Source organism: Macaca nemestrina, chromosome 14 (assembly GCF_043159975.1).
Source record: "Macaca nemestrina isolate mMacNem1 chromosome 14, mMacNem.hap1, whole genome shotgun sequence".
Taxonomy (NCBI): Eukaryota; Metazoa; Chordata; class Mammalia; order Primates; family Cercopithecidae; genus Macaca; species Macaca nemestrina.
This window is the reverse complement of record NC_092138.1, coordinates 57,301,663-57,320,471: the sequence shown is the minus strand read 5'-3', so window position 1 is coordinate 57,320,471 and position 18,809 is coordinate 57,301,663. Positions and strand designations below refer to the sequence as shown.

General features: G+C 39.9%; 1 pseudogene; it reads left to right on the top strand.

Moving 5' to 3' along the window:
• Window positions 1–8,120: 8,120 nt before the first annotated feature.
• On the top strand, window positions 8,121–10,929 carry LOC105493871 (melanoma inhibitory activity protein 2-like; annotated as a pseudogene).
• The last annotated feature ends 7,880 nt before the right edge of the window (window positions 10,930–18,809 follow it).

Below are 18,809 nucleotides of genomic sequence, written 5' to 3'. Positions count from 1 at the left end.
GTGTATGCTTATCCTCTGCTTTGCTATTAGAGAAGATATATTCAGACTGCTTTAAACAAAACTCAATTCAAGGGCAGGGAGCAGTCCTAAAACCTGTTAAAATTCAAATATTTGGTCACTGTATGTGCAGCATGTGTGTTCTAGAAAGCCCTATTATTTTAAAAGATAAATTGAATCTAGTTGAGAAATTAATGTCATCTGTATATATTAATAACTGAAATGCTCCCAAGTTTACAAAAAGCCCTCAACGAAACTGTGACCTTGTATAGACAAGGGCCTATGGAGGGACAATTTTAAACCATCTCTTTTTTTATTTCCTCATGAGACATACAATGTAAGTGCATTAAAGCTGATGAATGAATTGCAGTGCAACTTTTCCTGCCTCTTTTGCCTTTCATTTTTCTATATTTCAAGCTTCAGTGAAGTGATAGATTTTGTGCTTTACCACATTGTCCTCTGATTGCTTCCCTTGGTTCCTCCTTTTCCTAGTGAATCTTTGTTTTACTGGTAGAAAAATCTACATATTTGTATCTTGGCATTTTACTTTCACATTATCTCATAGATTTTATTTCAAGTTGCTATAAAGTTATCAACTTTTATTTTTAACTAATATTATTTTTAATAATTAGAAAATTGTTGAACAGGCACAGTAGCTCATGTCTGTAATTCCAGCACTTTGGGAAGCTGAAGCAGGAGGATCATGTGAGCCCAGGAGCTCAAGACCAGCCTGGGCAATGCAGGGAGACTCTGTCTCTACAAAATATAAAAATGCATTAGCCAGGTGTGGCGGTGCATGCCTGGGGCCCAGCTACTCAGGAAGCTGAGGTGGGTATTGGGGGAAACCCCACCCCCGATATTTAACATGGGTTCTTTTCTATTTCCCTAAGCATCTCAGCTGGTCTGAGAAATAAAGGGAAAGAGTACAAGAGAGAGAAATTTAAAGCTGGGTGTCCGGGGGAGACATCACATGTCAGCAGGTTCCATGATGCTCCCGAGTCATAAAATCAGCAAGTTTTATTAGTGATTTTCAAAAGGGGAGGGAGTGTACAAATAGGTTGTGGGTCACAGAGATCATATGCTTCACAAGGTAATAAAATACCATAAAGCAAGTGGAGGCAGGGCGAGATCACAGGACCACAGGATAGGGCGAAATTAAAATTGCTCATGAAGTTTCGGGGATGCATTGTCATTGATAACATCTTATCAGGAGACAGAGTTTGAGAGCAGACAACCTGTCTGACCAAAATTTATTAGGCGGGAATTTCCTCATCCTAATAAGCCTCGGAGTGCTACAGGAGACCGGGGCTTATTTCATCCCTTTGGCTTCAACCATAAAAGACGGATGCCTCTCACGCTACCTGACTTCAAACTCTACTACAAGGCTACAGTAACCAAAACAGCATGGTACTGGTACCAAAACAGAGATATAGACCAATGGAACAGAACAGAGTCCTCAGAAATAATACCACACATCTACAGCCATTTGATCTTTGACAAACCTGAGAGAAACAAGAAATGGGGAAAGGATTCCCTATTTAATAAATGGTGCTGGGAAAATTGGCTAGCCATAAGTAGAAAGCTGAAACTGGATCCTTTCCTTACTCCTTATACGAAAATTAATTCAAGATGGATTAGAGACTTAAATGTTAGACCTAATACCATAAAAATCCTAGAGGAAAACCTAGGTAGTACCATTCAGGACATAGGCATGGGCAAAGACTTCATGTCTAAAACACCAAAAGCAACGGCAGCAAAAGCCAAAATTGACAAATGGGATCTCATTAAACTAAAGAGCTTCTGCACAGCAAAAGAAACTACCATCAGAGTAAACAGGCAACCTACAGAATGGGAGAAAATTTTTGCAATCTACTCATCTGACAAAGGGCTAATATCCAGAACCTACAAAGAACTCAAACAAATTTACAAGAAAAAAACAAACAACCCCATCAAAAAGTGGGCAAAGGATATGAACAGACATTTCTCAAAAGAAGACATTCATACAGCCAACAGACACATGAAAAAATGCTCATCATCACTGGCCATCAGAGAAATGCAAATCAAAACCACAATGAGATACCATCTCACACCAGTTAGAATGGCAATCATTCAAAAGTCAGGAAACAACAGGTGCTGGAGAGGATGTGGAGAAATAGGAACACTTTTACACTGTTGGTGGGATTGTAAACTAGTTCAACCATTATGGAAAACAGTATGGCGATTCCTCAAGGATCTAGAACTAGATGTACCATATGACCCAGCCATCCCATTACTGGGTATATACCCAAAGGATTATAAATTATGCTGCTATAAAGACACATGCACACGTATGTTTATTGCGGCACTATTCACAATAGCAAAGACTTGGAATCAACCCAAATGTCCATCAGTGACAGATTGGATTAAGAAAATGTGGCACATATACACCATGGAATACTATGCAGCCATAAAAAAGGATGAGTTTGAGTCCTTTGTAGGGACTTGGATGCAGCTGGAATCCATCATTCTTAGCAAACTATCACAAGAACAGAAAACCAAACACCGCATGTTCTCACTCATAGGTGGGAACTGAACAATGAGATCACTCGGACTCAGGAAGGGGAACATCACACACCGGGGCCTATCATGGGGAGGGGGGAGGGGGGAGGGATTGCACTGGGAGTTATAACTGATGTAAATGACGAGTTGATGGGTGCAGCACAGCAACATGGCACAAGTATACATATGTAACAAACCTGCACGTTATGCACATGTACCCTCCAACTTAAAGTATAATAATAATAAATAAATTTAAAAAAAAAAAAAAAAAAAAAAAAAAAGACGGATGCCTCCAAGGGGGTCATTCATAGACCTACCCTCAGGGCGCATTCTCTTTCTCAGGGATGTTCCTTGCTGAGAAAAATAATTCAACGATATTTCTCCTATTTGCTTTTGAAAGAAGAGAAATATGGCTCTGTTCCATCTGCCTCACCGGCAGTCAGAGTCCAAGGCCATCTCCCTTGTTCCCTGAACATTGCTGTTATCCTGTTCCTTTTTTCAAGGTGCCCAGATTTCATATTGTTCAAGCACACATGCTCTACAAACAATTTGTGCAGTTAACGCAATTATCATAGGGTTCTGAGGTGACATACATCCTCTTCAGCTTATGAAGGTGATGAGATTAAGAGATTAAAGACAGGCATAGGAAATCACAAGGGTATTGATTGGGGAAGTAATAAATGTCCATGAAATCTTCACAACTTATGTTCAGAGATTGCAGTAAAGACAGGCGTAAGAAATTATAAAAGTATTAATTTGGGGAACTAAAAAATGTTCATTAAATCTTCACGATTTATGTTCTTCTGTCATGGCTTCAGCCGGTCCCTCCGTTCAGGGTCTCTAATTTCCCGCAACAGGTGGGAGGATCACTTGAGCTGGAGAGGTTGAGGCTGCAGTGAGCAGTGATTGCACCACTGCACTCCAGACTGGATGACAGAGTGAGACCCTATCTTAAAAAAAAGGAAAAAAAAAAAGATTTTGCTGGCAAGATGGCTGAATAGGAAGAGCTCCAGTCTGCAGCTCCCAGAGAGATCGATACAGAAGGCAGATGATTTCTGCATTTCCAACAGAGGTACCTGGTTCATCTCATTAGGACTGGTTGGACAGGGGTTGCAGCCCTGGAGGGTGAGCAGAAGCTGGGTGAGGCATTGCCTCACTCAGGAAGTGCAAGGGGTCTCTCTCCTAGCCAAGTGAAGCCATGAGGGACTGTGCCATGAGAAACAGTACACTCTGGCCCAGATACTGTGCTTTTCCCATGGTCTTTGCAACCCACAGACCAGGAGATTCCATGTGGTGCCTATGCCACCAGCGCCCGGGGTTTCAAGCACAAAACTGGGTGGTCATTTGGGCAGACACCGAACTAGCTGTAGGCGTTTTTATTTTCATACACCAGTGGTGCCTGGAATGCCAGTGAGACAGAACCATTCACTCCCCTGGAAAGGGGGCTGAATCCAAGGAGCCAGGTGGTCTGGCTCAGCAGGTTCCACACCCACAGAGCCCAGCAAGCTAAGATCCACTGGCTTGAAACTCTCACTGCCAGCACAGCAGTCTGAGGTCAACCTGAGATGCCCAAGCTTGGTGTGGGAAGGGGCGTCCACCATTGCTGAGGCTTGAGTAGGCAGTTTTACCCTCACGTGGTAAACAAAGCTGCCTGGAAGATTGAACTGGGCAGAGCCCACCACAGCTCACCAAGGCCACTGTGGCCAGACTGCCCCTCTAGATTCCTCCTCTCTGGGCACGGCATCTCTGAAAAAAAGGCAGCAGCCTCAGTCAGGGGCTTATAGATAAAACCCCCATTACCCTGGGACAGAGCACCTCAGGGAAGGAGTGGCTGCGGGCACAGCTTCAGCAGATTTAAACGTTCCTGCCTGATAGCTCTGAAGAGAGCAACAGATCTCCCAGCACAGCGTTCAAGCTCTGCTAAAGATCAGACTGCCCTCTCAAGTGGGTCCCTGACTCCCGTGTCTCCTGATTAAGAGACACCTCATAAAGGAGAGCTCCAGCTGGCATCTGGCAGGTGCCCCTCTGGGACGAAGCTTCCAGAGGAAGGAACAGGAAGCAATTTTTGCTGTTCTGCCGCCTCTGCTGATGATACCCAGTCAAACAGGGTCTAGAGTGGACCTCCAGCAAACTCTAGCAGACCTGCAGTAGAGGAGGCTGGCTGATAGAAGGAAAATTAACAAATAGAAAGGAATAGCATCAACATCAACAAAAAGGACATCTACTCAGAGACCCCATCCAAAGGCCACCAACATTAAAGAGCAAAGGTAGATAAATCCATGAAGATGGGGAGAAACCAGCGCAAAAAGGCTTAAAAATCCAAAAACCAGAACGCCTCTTCTTCTCCAAAGAATCACAACTCCTCGCTAGCAAGGGAACAAAACTGGACAGAGAATGAGTTTGATGAATTGACAGAAGTAGGGTTCAGAAGGTGGGTGGTAATAAACTCCTCCAAGCTAACAGAGCATGTTCTAACCCATGCAAGGAAGCTAAGAACCTTGACAAAAGTTAGAGCAATTGCTAACTAGAATAACCAGTTTAGAGAAGAACATAAATGACCTGACAGAGCTGAAAAACACAGCATGAGAACTTCGTGAAGCATACACAAGTATCAATAGCCAAATCGATCACATGGAAGAAAGGATATCAGAGATTGAAGATCAACTTAATGAAATAAATTGAGAAGATAAGATTAGAGAAAAAAGAATGAAAAGAAATGAACAAAGCCTCCAAGAAATATGGGACTATGTGAAAAGACCAGATCTATGTTTGACTGGTGTACCAGAAAGTGACGGGGAGAATGGAACCAAGTTGGAAAACAATCTTCAGGATATTATCCAGGAGAACTTCCCCAACCTAGCAAAACAGGCCAACATTTAAATTCAGGAAATATAGAGAACACCACAAAGATCCTCCTTGAGAAGACCAACCCCAAGACACATAATCATCAGATTCACCAAGGTTGAAATGAAGGAAAAAATGTTAAGGGCAGCCAGATAGAAAGGTCGGGTTATCCACAAAGGGAAGCCCATCAGACTAACAGTGGATCTCTCTGCAGAAACCCTACAAGCCAGAAGAGAGTGAGGGCCAATATTCAACAGTCTTAAAGAAAAGAGTTTTCAAGAATTCAAAAACAGAATTTCATGTTCAGCCAAACTAAGCTTCATAAGTGAAGGAGAAATAAAATCCTTTACAGAAAAGCAAATGCTGAGAGATTTTGTCACCACTAGGCCTGCCTTACAAGAGCTCCTGAAGGAAGCACTAAACATGGAAAGGAACAACCAGTACTAGCCACTGCAAAAACATACCAAATTTTAAAGTCCATTGACACTTTGAAAAAACTGTATCAACTAACAGGGAAAATAACCAGCTAGCATCATAATGACAGGATGAAATTAACACATAACAATACTAACCTTTAATGTAAATGGGCTAAATACCCCAATTAAAAGACACAGACTGGCCAATTGTGTAAAGAGTAAAGACCCATCAGTGTACTATATTCAGGAGACCCATCTCACATGCAAAGACACACATAGGCTCAAAATAAAGGGATAGAGGAATATTTACCAAGGAAATGGAAAGAAAAAAAAAAAGCAGGTGTTGCAATTCTAGTCTCTGATTAAACAGACTTTAAACCAACAAAGATCAAAAGAGACAAGGGCATTACATAATGGTAAAGGGATCAATGCAAAAAGAAGAGCTAACTATCCTAAATATATATGCACCCAATACATGAGCACCCAGATTCATAAAGCAAGTTCTTTGAGACCTACAGAGACTTAGACTGCCACACAATAATAGTGGGAGACTTTAACACTCCACTGTCAACATTAGACAGATCAACATGACAGAAAATTAACAAGGATATTCAGGACTTGAACTCAGCTCTGGATCAAGTGGTCCTAATAGACCCCAAATCAATAGAATATACGTTCTTCTCAGCACCACATTGCACTTATTCTAAAACTGACCACATAATTGGAAGTAAAATACTCCTCAGCAAATGCAAAAGAACGAAAATCATAACAAACAGTCTCTTAGATCACAGTGCAATCAAATTAGAACTCAGGATTAAGAAACTCACTCAAAACCACACAACTACATGGAAACTGAACCTGCTCCTCAATGACTACTGGGTAAATAACGAAATGAAGACAGAAATAAAGAAGTTCTTTCAAACCAATGACAACAAACACACAATGTACCAGAATCTCTGGGACACATTTAAAGCAGTGTTAAGAGGGAAATTTATAGCACTAGATGCCCAAAAGAGAAAGCAGGAAAGATCTAAAACTGACACTCTAACATCACAATTAAAAGAACTAGAGAAGCAAGAGCAAACAAATTCAAAAGCTAGCAGAAGACAATAAATAACTAAGATCAGAGCAGAACTTAAGAGGAGAGAGACGTGAAAAACCCTTCAAAAAAATTGACGAATCCAGGAGCTTGTTTTTTGAAAATATTAACAAAATAGATAGACCACTAGCCAGACTAATAAAGAAGAAAAGAGAGAAGAATCAAATAGATGCAATAAAAAATGATAAAGGGGGTATCACCACTGATCCCACAGAAATACAAACTACCATCAGAGCATACTATAAACAACTCTACACAAATAAACTAGAAAATCTAGAAGAAATGGATAAATTCCTGGACACATACACCCTCCCAAGTCTAAACCAGGAAGGAGTCGAATCCCTGAAGAGACCAATAACAAGTTCTGAAATTGAGGCAATAATTAATAGCCTACCAAAAAAAAAAAAAAGGTCCAGAACCAGACGGATTCACAGCCAAATTCTATCAGAGGTACAAAGAGGAGCTGGTACCATTCCTTCTGAAACTATTTCAGTAGAAAAAGAGGGAATCCTCCCTAACTCATTGTATGAGGCCAGCATCATCCTGATACCAAAACCTGGCAGACACACAACAAAAACAAGAAAATTTCAGGCCAATATCCCTGATGAACATCGATGCAAAAATGAATCCAGCAGCACATCAAAAAGCTTATCCACCAGGATCAAGTCCGCTTCATCACTGGGATGCAAGGCTGGTTCAACATACACAAATCAATAAACCATCATTCTCAGCAAAATATCACAAGAACAGAAAACCACACACCACATGTTCTCATCCATAAGTGGGAGTTGAACAATGAGAACACTTGGACACAAGGAGGGGAACATCACACTCCAGGGCCTGTGGGGGGGTTGGGGGGATAGGAGAGGGATAGCATTAGAAGAAATACCTCATGTAGGTGATGGGTTGATGGATGCAGCAAATCACAATGCAATGTGTATACCTAGGTAACAAACCTGCACATTCTGCACATGTACCCCAGAACTTAAAGTATAATAATAAAAGGCGCTGCCTCAGGATGTAAAGTGTAACAGAGGGGCCAGGGTGGGCAACGTGGGCCTGTGAGACCTTTGGTTGCCAGTGTCCCAGCTCCCCCCGCAGGGGGCTTGGCAATGGTCCGCTCTGTTTGCTGCCTGCGGATTCGGGTTCCAGACTGAAGGCTGCGTGTTCTCTGCGGCTTATTGTGGCCCCTGACAGGCCAAGTTTACTTTGGCAACTGCCAGAGAAGCCTTTGTGCTATGGAGGAGCCTGGGGCTACCCCTCAGTCGTATTTGGGGCTGGTCCTGGAGGAGCTAGGCAGGGTTGTGACAGCACTGCCCGAAAGTGTGGGACCAGACTGTAATCCTTATGGTTTTCCATGGGAGTTGTTGATATGTGCAGCTGTTGTTGGATTTTTTGCTGTTCTCTTTTTTTTTTTTTTTTTTTTTTTTTTTTTTTTTTTTTTTGGTGGAGAAGTTTTAGATCGGTTAGGAGTTGGCTTTATGTGGGAAGAGAGAAAAAGCTTGCTGTAATGCTTTCTGGACTAATTGAAGAAAAATGTAAACTACTTGAAAAATGTAGCCTTGTTCGAAAAGAGTATGAAGGCTATGAAGTAGAGTCATCTTTAAAGGATGCCAGTTTTGAGAAGGAGGCAGCAGAAGCACAAAGTTTGGAGGCAACCTGTGAAAAGCTAAACAGGTCCAATTCCGAACTTGAGGGTGAAATACTCCATCTAGAAAGAGGTAAGAGAAATCTAAACATTCTGAACAAGGTGAATTGATGGTGGATATTTCCAAAAGGATACAGTCTCTAAAAGATGAGTCAAAATCCCTCAAATCACAAGTAGCTGAAGCCAAAATGAACTTCACCATATTTCAAATGAATGAAGAATGACTGAAGATAGCAGTAAAAGATGCTTTGAATGAAAATTCTCAACTTTAGGAAAACCAGAAACAGCTTTTGCAAGAAGCTGAGGCATGGAAAGAGCAAGCGAGTGAACTTAATAAACAGAAAATAACATTTGAAGACTCCAAAGTACACACAGAACAAGTTCTAAATGATAAAGAAAATCACATCAAGACTCTGAACGCTTGCTAAAGATGAAAGATCAGGCTGCTATGCTTGGAGAAGACATAGCAGAAGATGATAACTTGGAATTAGAAATGAGCAGTGAATCGGAAAATGGTGCTTACTTAGTTAATCCTCCAAAAGGAGCTTTGAAGAAACTGATTCATGCTGCTAAGTTAAATGCTTCTTTAAAAACCTTAGAAGGAGAAAGAAACCAAATTTATAGTCAGTTATCTGAAGTTGATAAAACAAAGGAAGAGCTTACAGAGCATATTAAAAATCTTCAGACTGAACAAGCATCTTTGCAGTCAGAAAACACACATTTTGAAAGTGAGAATCAGAAGCTTCAACAAAAACCTAAAGTAATGATTGAATTATATCAAGAAAATGAAATGAAACTCCACAGGAAATTAGCAGTAGAGGAAAATTACCGGTTAGAGAAGGAAGAGAAACTTTCTAAAGTGCACGAAAAGATCAGCCATGCCACTGAAGAGCTGGATCTATGTAAGCCAAGAGCTGTTCTGAAAAGCTGGATCTATAGAAAGCAAGCCAAAGATCTTGAAGAAGAATTGGAGAGAACTATTCATTCTTATCAAGGATGGATTATTTCCCACAATCAAAAAAGCACATAAGGCCGGGCGCGGTGGCTCACGCCTGTAATCCCAGCACTTTGGGAGGCAGAGGCGGGCGGATCACGAGGTCAGGAGATCGAGACCATCCTAGCTAACATGGTGAAACCCCGTCTCTACTAAAAATACAAAAAATTAGCCAGGCGTGGTGGCGGGCGCCTGTAGTCCCAGCTACTCAGGAGGCTGAGGCAGGAGAATGGTGTGACCCTGGGAGGCGGAGCTTGCAGTGAGCCGAGATCGCACCACTGCACTCTAGCCTGGGCGATAGAGCAAGACTCGGTCTCAAAAAAAAAAAAAGCACATAATAATTGGTTGGCAGCTTGGACTGCTGAAAGAAACCTCAATGATTTAAGGAAAGAAAATGCTCACAACAGACAAAAATTAACTGAAACAGAGTTTAAATTTGAACTTTTAGAAAAAGATTCTTATGCCCTTGATGTTCCAATTACAGCATTTGGCAGAGAGCATTCCCCATATGGTCCCTCAACATTGGGTCGGCCTTCATTCAAAACAAGAGTTTTTCTCTATTCTCCAACCTTGTTGGAGGGTCCACTCAGACTCTCATCTTTGCTTCCAGGGGGAGGAGGAAGAGGCTCAAGAGGTCCAGGGAATCCTCCGGACCATCAGATTATCAATGAAAGAAGAGAATCAAGATGTGATAGGTTAACCAATCGTCATAGGGCTTCTTTTTACACTGGGTCCCTGTCACCTCCATGGGAACAGGACCATGGGATTATGTCTCCTCCACCAGGACAATCATATCCTGATTCAGCTATTCCTCCTCAAAGGCAAGACAGATTTTATTCTAATTCTGGCACACTGTCTGGACCAGCGGAACTCAGAAGTTTTAATATGACTTCTTTGGATGAAATGAATGGGTCAATGCTTTCAGAAATGGAATCCAGTAGAAATTATACAAAAGATGACCTTGGTAATTTAAATGTGTCTGATTCATCTCTCCCTGCTGAAAACGAAGCAACTGGCCCTTGCTTTTTTCCTCCACCTCTTGCTCCAATCAGAGGTCCATTGTTTCCAGGGAATACAAGGGGCCCATTCATGAGAAGAGGACCTCGTCTCCCCCCACCTCCTCCAGGAATCATGTTTGGAGCTTCTCGAGATTATTTTCCACCAAGGGATTTCCCAGGTCCACCACATGCTCCATTTGCAATGAGAAATATCTACACCGAGGGGTTTTCCTCCTTACCTCCCCCCAAGACCTGGATTTTCCCCCTAACCCCCACATTCTGAAGGTAGAACTGAGTTCCCTTCAGGGTTGATTCTGCCTTCAAATGAGCCTGCTACGGAACATCCAGAACCACAGCAAGAAACCTGCCAATATTTTTGCTCTCTTCAAAAGTAATTTTGACTGATCTCTTTTTCAGTTTAAGTAACTGCTGTTACTTAAATGATAACACTTTTGCTCACATTGAAGCTTAATGGAATTATAATTCTCAGGATAGTGTTTTCTAAATAAAGATTATTTAAATATGCATCTTATGAATAAATTATTTCCATTTTATTTTATTCTAGATAGTATAGCTACTTTAATTTTATTAACTAATCCACTATTATAGAACAACAATGGGAGTTTTATATATGTAATCTTGCAGGTAAAGAGGCTTTAAATTATAAAGACTGTGTCTTTATGCCAAGAACTGTATTTACTGTGGTTGTAGACAAATGCAAAAGTAATTTTATCCTTAATTAAATAAATTTTGGTTGATTTTTTTAAAAAAAGGAAAAAAAAGAAAATGATTAATCTGTCATTGAGGTGCATTATCAATTGTTTAACCATTCCTCTCTTATTGAACATTGGGTTGTTTAAAAAGTGTTGCTATTTTTGAATCATGGTTCAGTGAACAATTTTGGACATACAACTTTTTTTCTGATGAGTTATTTCCTAAGGATCCAGCCCAGAAACTCAGAACATAAACCTAATAAGAAAAAAATAATTTGAAGTGGCAAATCTCTTACACCAATAAAATTGTTGTATTTACGTTTGGATTTAGATGCCTTTCAATGGTCATACCTTTGCCTAGCTTTTATGGATTCTACTTTTAACATGTAGAGTGACTGTTTAAATCACCTAACCCTACTGAGTTTTAAGTTCCCTTTTATTCGACAAGACTGGATTGTGTGTTCCAGCTCCTCAAACTTAGTTATCAACCACCATCCTAGAGAACTGAATTCACATGAGGCCTATCCAGAAGAACAATCTCCCTTTCAGTGTCCTCACACATGCAGTGACCAGAGACCAACCTTGATAAATTATGGAAAAAGTACAGCACATTCTGGAAGAGCCATGGAAGATCCAGATCATCTGGTGCTGGATAAGAATATTAATGGACAGGCCCGGCGTGGTGGCTCACGCCTGTAATCCCAGCACTTTGGGAGGCCGAGGTAAGTGGATCACGATGTCAGGAGATTGAGACCATCCTGGCTAATATGGTGAAACCCCGTCTCTACTAAAAATACAAAAAATTAGCCAGGTGTCGTGGCAGGCTCCTGTAGTCCCAGCTACTCGGGAGGTTGAGGCAGGAGAATGGCGTGAACCCAGGAGGTGGAGCTTGTAGTGAGCCGAGATTGCACCACTGCACTCCAGCCTGGGCGACAGAGCGAGACTCCATCTCAAAAAAAAAAAAAAAAAAAAAAAAAATTAACGGACAAAAGGGTTAATGAAAGAACATATTGAAGCATCCAATTATGTGGTATCTGCTCAAATGAGGAATCAATGAGATCAGTCAGTTAGCAGTCAAGATTTATAAAAGAGATGATGGCCTTGGGAGGGGCTGCCCTACTCAACTTTTTAATGACTAGAAGCTATTAAGGGCTCCGGCCAGAACCCTTCAGTAGGATTCAGTGAGGATCCCAATTTGGGGTCCAGAAGTAAATGACAACTCCCAGGAACCATTCAGAATAAAAATGGAGTTGCATTACTGTGAATTTATATTATCCAAGTCTGAGGAAAATTAATGTTAAGGAAGCTTTGCAAAAGTCTAATATTTACACCGAATTCCAGGGCACCATGCTGTAAGACAAAGCACTCTTGTCCTGCCCCTCTCCCTTCCTCATGTTTTTTGGTTCTTGGGATCCTTAAGTTTCAATGTTATTCTTAAAATATAGAGCATCTGGGAAACTAAAAAAGTGGAAGATATTCAAATTCTAATGAATGTACTGGCAGTATTGTAGATCATGAAGTATAACATAAAGACAAGAATCCCTAGCCTCTTCCAGCCATACTTCACTGAAGACCTTATTACAGGACATGGGAGGTAATGGTAAGGAGAAAGGATAGAATTTTGAGAAGTCTGGGAAGACAATGTATGATAACATCTGGAGAAGCTTCGCATAGGTTACTTTTGTTCAAGCTTAAGAAAAAGCTAGCTTGCCCCTGCACTGTCATCAGGTATCACAAAAGTAAATAAAACCTTTAAAGGTTATTCAAGCCAGACAGACTTCTGTCTTCTCTATACTATCCTGTGATCCTAATGTCTTAACAGTTACTACATATAATTTCCCTATATTTGCTACTAGTATTTTATCATATGTAACATTACACTCTTGATATTTCAAAAGTGGATGATTCATCTCCCAAAGAGACTGCAAAATTCATGAGTTAAGATTTGAGAATTTTATTTTAGACAAGATTTAGTCAGATTTTAGCGAGTTGGAATCTCTGTTTTCTCTAACAATACTGCTTGTCCTTTTGTGTATTAAGGAATTTTTGTCTATCAAAGATTGTATGAGGTAGACCAGAAGATAACTTGCCTTGAAAATCTCTGGAATGCAAAATGGCAACAGTAGTATTTGGGGACTTCATAGGGGATGGCCAATATACACCCATTCTTAGAGGTACTGATGATATAATGTATAAGACAAAATCAAGTGGTCTCCATCACCATATAATGTTTAGAATGGCAAAGAGGGAGCAGAGCAAACACCCTTTCAAATATCTTCATAGAATCTACTGTAATAAACTTATACTTGCTTAAAGTGTGTCTCTTCAGTGGTCTTATTCACCACTACTTTGAAAATGAGGCTGCTTAAAAGATTAACAGAAATTACATTTTACATATCTGTGGCAGAGAAAACACTATGTATTCACCAAACCACTTCTTTTCCTTCCCAGACACTCGGGAAGAGGTCATTTCTTTGTCCCCTTTCATCTAATTGAGGTGCTGTGACTACTTTTAGACAGACAATGTGAGCAGAAGGTATACACACCACATATAGGCCTGGTATTTAAAAATCCCTCGATATGATCCTCTTTTCTCTTTCATGGACAAACTGGAGGCCATGTAATAAGGATGGTGGGGTTCCAAACTGAAAGAACCTGGATTTCTGATTGACTGTTTTGAGAAGAGTTCACCAGGGAAACAGCTTGAACAGGAAAATATGCACAGGACCCTGTGTGAACAAGATACAAAGATCTATTACACGGGGCCATTAAGGTGAGAGTATTATGCTTATCGTATCCAGCATTAATTACCCTCACTACTACAACTTCTTTGTATCCATCATGTGGAAAAGTGGAGTGTTTAATAAATGATTATTGAGTTTATTACATTTTTATATTCCAATCATTGCTAATTCTGCATTACCTCATTTCAAGACAAAGGTGACCAAGGGCTAAAGCAGTGCTACCCAAACCAAGCCAGACATCAAAATCACGCAAAACCTTTATAAAATACAACTTTAAAGACGCCATTCACATAGATATTTATTCAGTGGGTTTTCAGATGGAACTCTGGAATCTATAGTCTTTAACAAGGCTTCCCAAGTTATTCTGATATACAGTAGGCAAATCTGAGAACCACCGGACTAAAGCTTTAACAAGAAGAAAATAAAGGCTATACCTTTCGGCACCAAGAACAATGCCTTAAACATAAAATGTGTTCAATAAAAGTTTGTAGAAAGGTAGGTTTGTGAACAGGTGCAGGGACTAGCCTCGAGCAAATTAACAAGGGCAGCAATGTTTTTCCCTGAAACCACTGTTTCCCCTATTTTATTTCCTCTGGGGCTCTGTGTTTCCTTTCTCCTATCAAAATCTATTCTAAGGTTGAAGGTTGGGGGTATCCCTTGCCAACTCCACACAGCAAGGAATAAAATTAGTGTTTCTCAAACTATCTGTGACAACAGACCCATTGAAGGCCAGTACTTTTGTAAAATGCAATAAAAATTAATTTCTAGAAAATGAAATTTTAAAATCACAGACATTCAAAATACAAATTCCAATTTTTTATTATTAACTGTAAGAAATTTAAAATTAAATCTCAATAAATAAAATTAAAGCAAACATAAGATAGAAAAAAGTAAGCATTATGGATTGGCTCAGTCTGCAAACTATATACACTTTACCAAACACAGCCATAAATTACTAAGAAGCAAAATCTTCCATCTGTAAACATCTCCATTTCCATTGACAATGTATGTGAGGGAAAGGAGGGATGCTTTTGTTTTAGAGTGCCAGGCATCAGCTAACAAGTGACAAATATGTATTGAGACTGAGATCTCCCAAGCCCCTCAGTATTCAGCATGAACATGTTGAGGCCTGTGTTTTTGACTAAAAAATTGGCCAGAGCATGGGCAACATGTGTAGGTCCTGAATGAAAAAAATATTAGCAGCAGAAATTTAAGAGAATGTTCACAGCTAAGCCACAGTAAATTCTCAAGCCCTTCATCAGAAGCCACTGTGGGTCCTCATTTATGCCTTTGTTTTTATTAAATTGGATGTGATCATAAGATTTTTCTGTCAAAATTCCTCTAGCATGTGAAGGCAACAAAAGTTTAAAATGTGGAGAATGTTAAAATGTAAAATTAAGCCAAGTTAAGCAATTCCATTCAGTGGCAGATATATTTGTTATTACATGACAAGAAAGTAAATGGGGAGCTAAGATTGATGTTACTGATAAGAAACAGAAACAAGACTTTAAAATTAAATAAATGAGTTATTTGTTTAATAAGAACCAATTGACAGATTCTCAATAAAGACAGTGAGATGTCTTAAAACATTAGGCTGTATGGAGATAACATTTGTAACTTTGACAATTTATATGATGAGAAAAATCAAGGAATTTTATTGTTTATTGGCAGAGTTCTAGAATTATAACTCCATCATTCTGTTCTGGGGACCTTTCCCTTAAAGTAAATTGATAATAGGGCTTGAAATGGTACACCTCAGCATTTTGTTTATAAAATTGTGGATTGGTAAGGTCTGTATTGTAACTGAACCCAGGTTCAGCTGCTTGCTGCTCTAAAGCTAGACATAAGGGAGGAAGGTTGGTGGGAGGAAAAGCAAATTTAATCGGAGAAGCAGCAAACCAAGAAGACTGTGAACTGTAGTCACAAGGACCATCTTAAATTTTAAAATTTACCATAGAGTTTTTAAAGGAAAACTTGGTATGGGAGGCATGCAGGAGGGGTGCAGGGGGCGGGGTCTGTGTGTCTTGTTCCAATGGCTATCTCAGATAGTCACCCATCTGGAGGTCTAGTTGGTATTATTCTGATTTCAGCCCAATGGTGGTGGACTAATTGTTAGTGACACCTCACTAAGCAGGAGGATTCTGCACTCAGGGTTCTATGCATGGTTTGTTTCAACATTGCCCTCTGGAATTTCTCAAGCAAGAACATAATTAAATAAGCAGGCATTGCCAGAAGGGAATGTCTGGAGAGGAAAGGAATGAAGAGATGAAAGGAAAGTGGGTGGTTAAACTATATTTTTAAAACTGAGGTTCCCAGTTATAGTATGTTTCTCATGCTCCCCCAATTTTAGCACCCCCGACAGAATTTAGTAATCTCCTCATCTTGTCCTCTACTTCAGGTCCCCTATCTGTCCTTGTACTCTCTAAGGTTTCCTTTTCTTCCTCACGACCTTCCCTCCCTGCAATTTTATAAGCTATTCCTATCCCAGTGATTTAGTTTCAGCTTATAAAACTGTGTCTTTGCCATTGTAATCAAATTGAAGGGCCTCTGCTTCATGGTTGGATTCTGTGACCAGGAGACTCTTATAAGTAGTTGGCCAGGTCTCTGTTAGGAAAGTAAAAAAGAACAATGGAGGCAATTATCCCATTGATTTCAGCTATAAATCCTATTTTGCCTGAATTGTCTGAATGATGAGTATTCTGTGAAAATGCTGCTCTCTAGTGCAATAGAACTGCAAATAATGCACATCTATTTCTTATAATGTCATCCAACATACCCACAGAGATTCAGATCTAACAAAACAGAGGTGATTTGGTTATTGAATCATAATATAAATATGGGGAAGAGGAGGGAAATTTCAAGCCTGAGGACACTGTAGTAGGAATAAGTATGCTGTGTTTAAGAGGTCACAGATAAAATTAATATTACCAATTCATCAATAGGCAATTACTAATAGCTTACTACACACACAGGAATAAAATGTGAAGACAGAGGAAATGTAAAATGGGGCCGCCAACTCTACGGAGTTGCTTGCAATTTGGTCTGATAGAAGGCTATGAAATAAGGAAGTACACGTTGAGAGCTAGAGAATGTGGCACAGGCTCTGGACACACACTGTTCAATGTAGTAAGCTCTGGCCATACTGGGCACTTGCTATGTGGCTTGTCCAAACTGAGATGTGCTTTAAGTCTAAAATATAAACCAGATTTCTAGGACTTAGAAAAAAGTGGAAATATCTCATTAATAATTTTAAGTTTATTACAGGTGGAAATGATAGATTAGATTAAATAAACTATATTGTCAAAATTCATTTGACCTGTTTCTACAGTACAACATAAACTTACTTATGTGGTTTGCATTTTATTTCTACTGGATAACATGGCTTTAAAAATGGTATTTTAGAGGAAGGACAGCTTGGTAGAGAATGGACTAATCCAGGTCCCTGGAAGAAATGGAACTTGACTGGGTTTTGCTGACTTGGAGAGGCAGAGAGAAAAAAAGAAAAGTCAAATATAGGGAATTGGTTGATAAAACGAAGGTGAGGGGAGAAGGAACGGAGGGAGGAAAAGATCCAGTTTGAGGGATATTACAGAGAGCAGCCTGAGAAACAAGGGTAAGAAAGGAGAGAAGGAATGCAAGGAAAGTAAACCTTTAAAGCCAGGCAGAAGTTTTTGGGTTCCTCAGCAGCCAGAAAAGAAGCCATTGAAAAGATCTGAATAATGGAGATTCTGGATGAAAACTGAAGTTATGGAAGGGAAGTTTAGACATGGGTTATTAAACTCTTTAGCGTATTAGAAGTTTCTTATACAATCACTAAATTCAGATCCTGAAATAATGCCACAAGAACCATGCAGCTCAGCCACCCAATTCGATAAGAAGTTACAGCACCGTCTCACGCACATCCAATTAACCTTGGCCTTTAGGTCAACGTCTGGGTTCTTTTTGTCATTTTCAAATGCTATCACCCAGAGGTGCTATGATTTATATTGGGGAGGGGAGTAAAAGAAAATAAAGTAAGTAGGCGATATGGAAAAGCTTTCAGATGATTCCATCTGAATTAACAGCCCTCTTTAGTTGCCTAGGAAAGAAAATGCTTTTTCTTGAAAGTGCTTTGAAATGATGATGTGCTTGTTAATCAACATCAATTATTTTCAAATCGTAATGTTTGCAAGTTTGTCTTCCTCTAGCTCACCCTTTATGTTGGTCCAGAATATGATTGTCACAAATATGTGGGTGAGCAAGACCATGAAATGTGGTCATAAAGTAAGTGATTATTTCTAAACTCATCTTCGTCACATTGTAATGCTTCACAAAGCACCTTTCCCTGGGCTACAATTCGTTTTAATTGATCCCATCAGCACTATATCTGTATCCTGAGTGACTTCACAATACCCTCTATTTCAAGAGAAACCAATCGGGTTGTGGGTTTGTTAGTAATAAAAATTACCAAGGAGCAGTTTGTGGATGGTAAAAGCAATGCAAATTCTAAAGAGAAGTAATAAGAGAAATAATGAGCATCCTCCTCACTTTTCGGAAGTGAATAATTCCAAGCTCCCTGAAGCAACACTTAACCTATCATATTAAACAGTAATGGACAAATATTAGAAATGCTGATGTCAGCTTTCAGAATCTGTTGGCATCAAAACATCACTTAAGTTCTCCAAAGTATTCTCTGTCAAGTTTCCTTCCACAGTATTCTTCTCCTACTAAGACAGAGCCTTAAACCCCAGAAGGATATTTTTGTGTGTGTGTGTTAATTACTTGTTTACTGGTTCATTCCAGAGTGTGAGCTGGAAAAATGGGGAAGTGTCATAAATA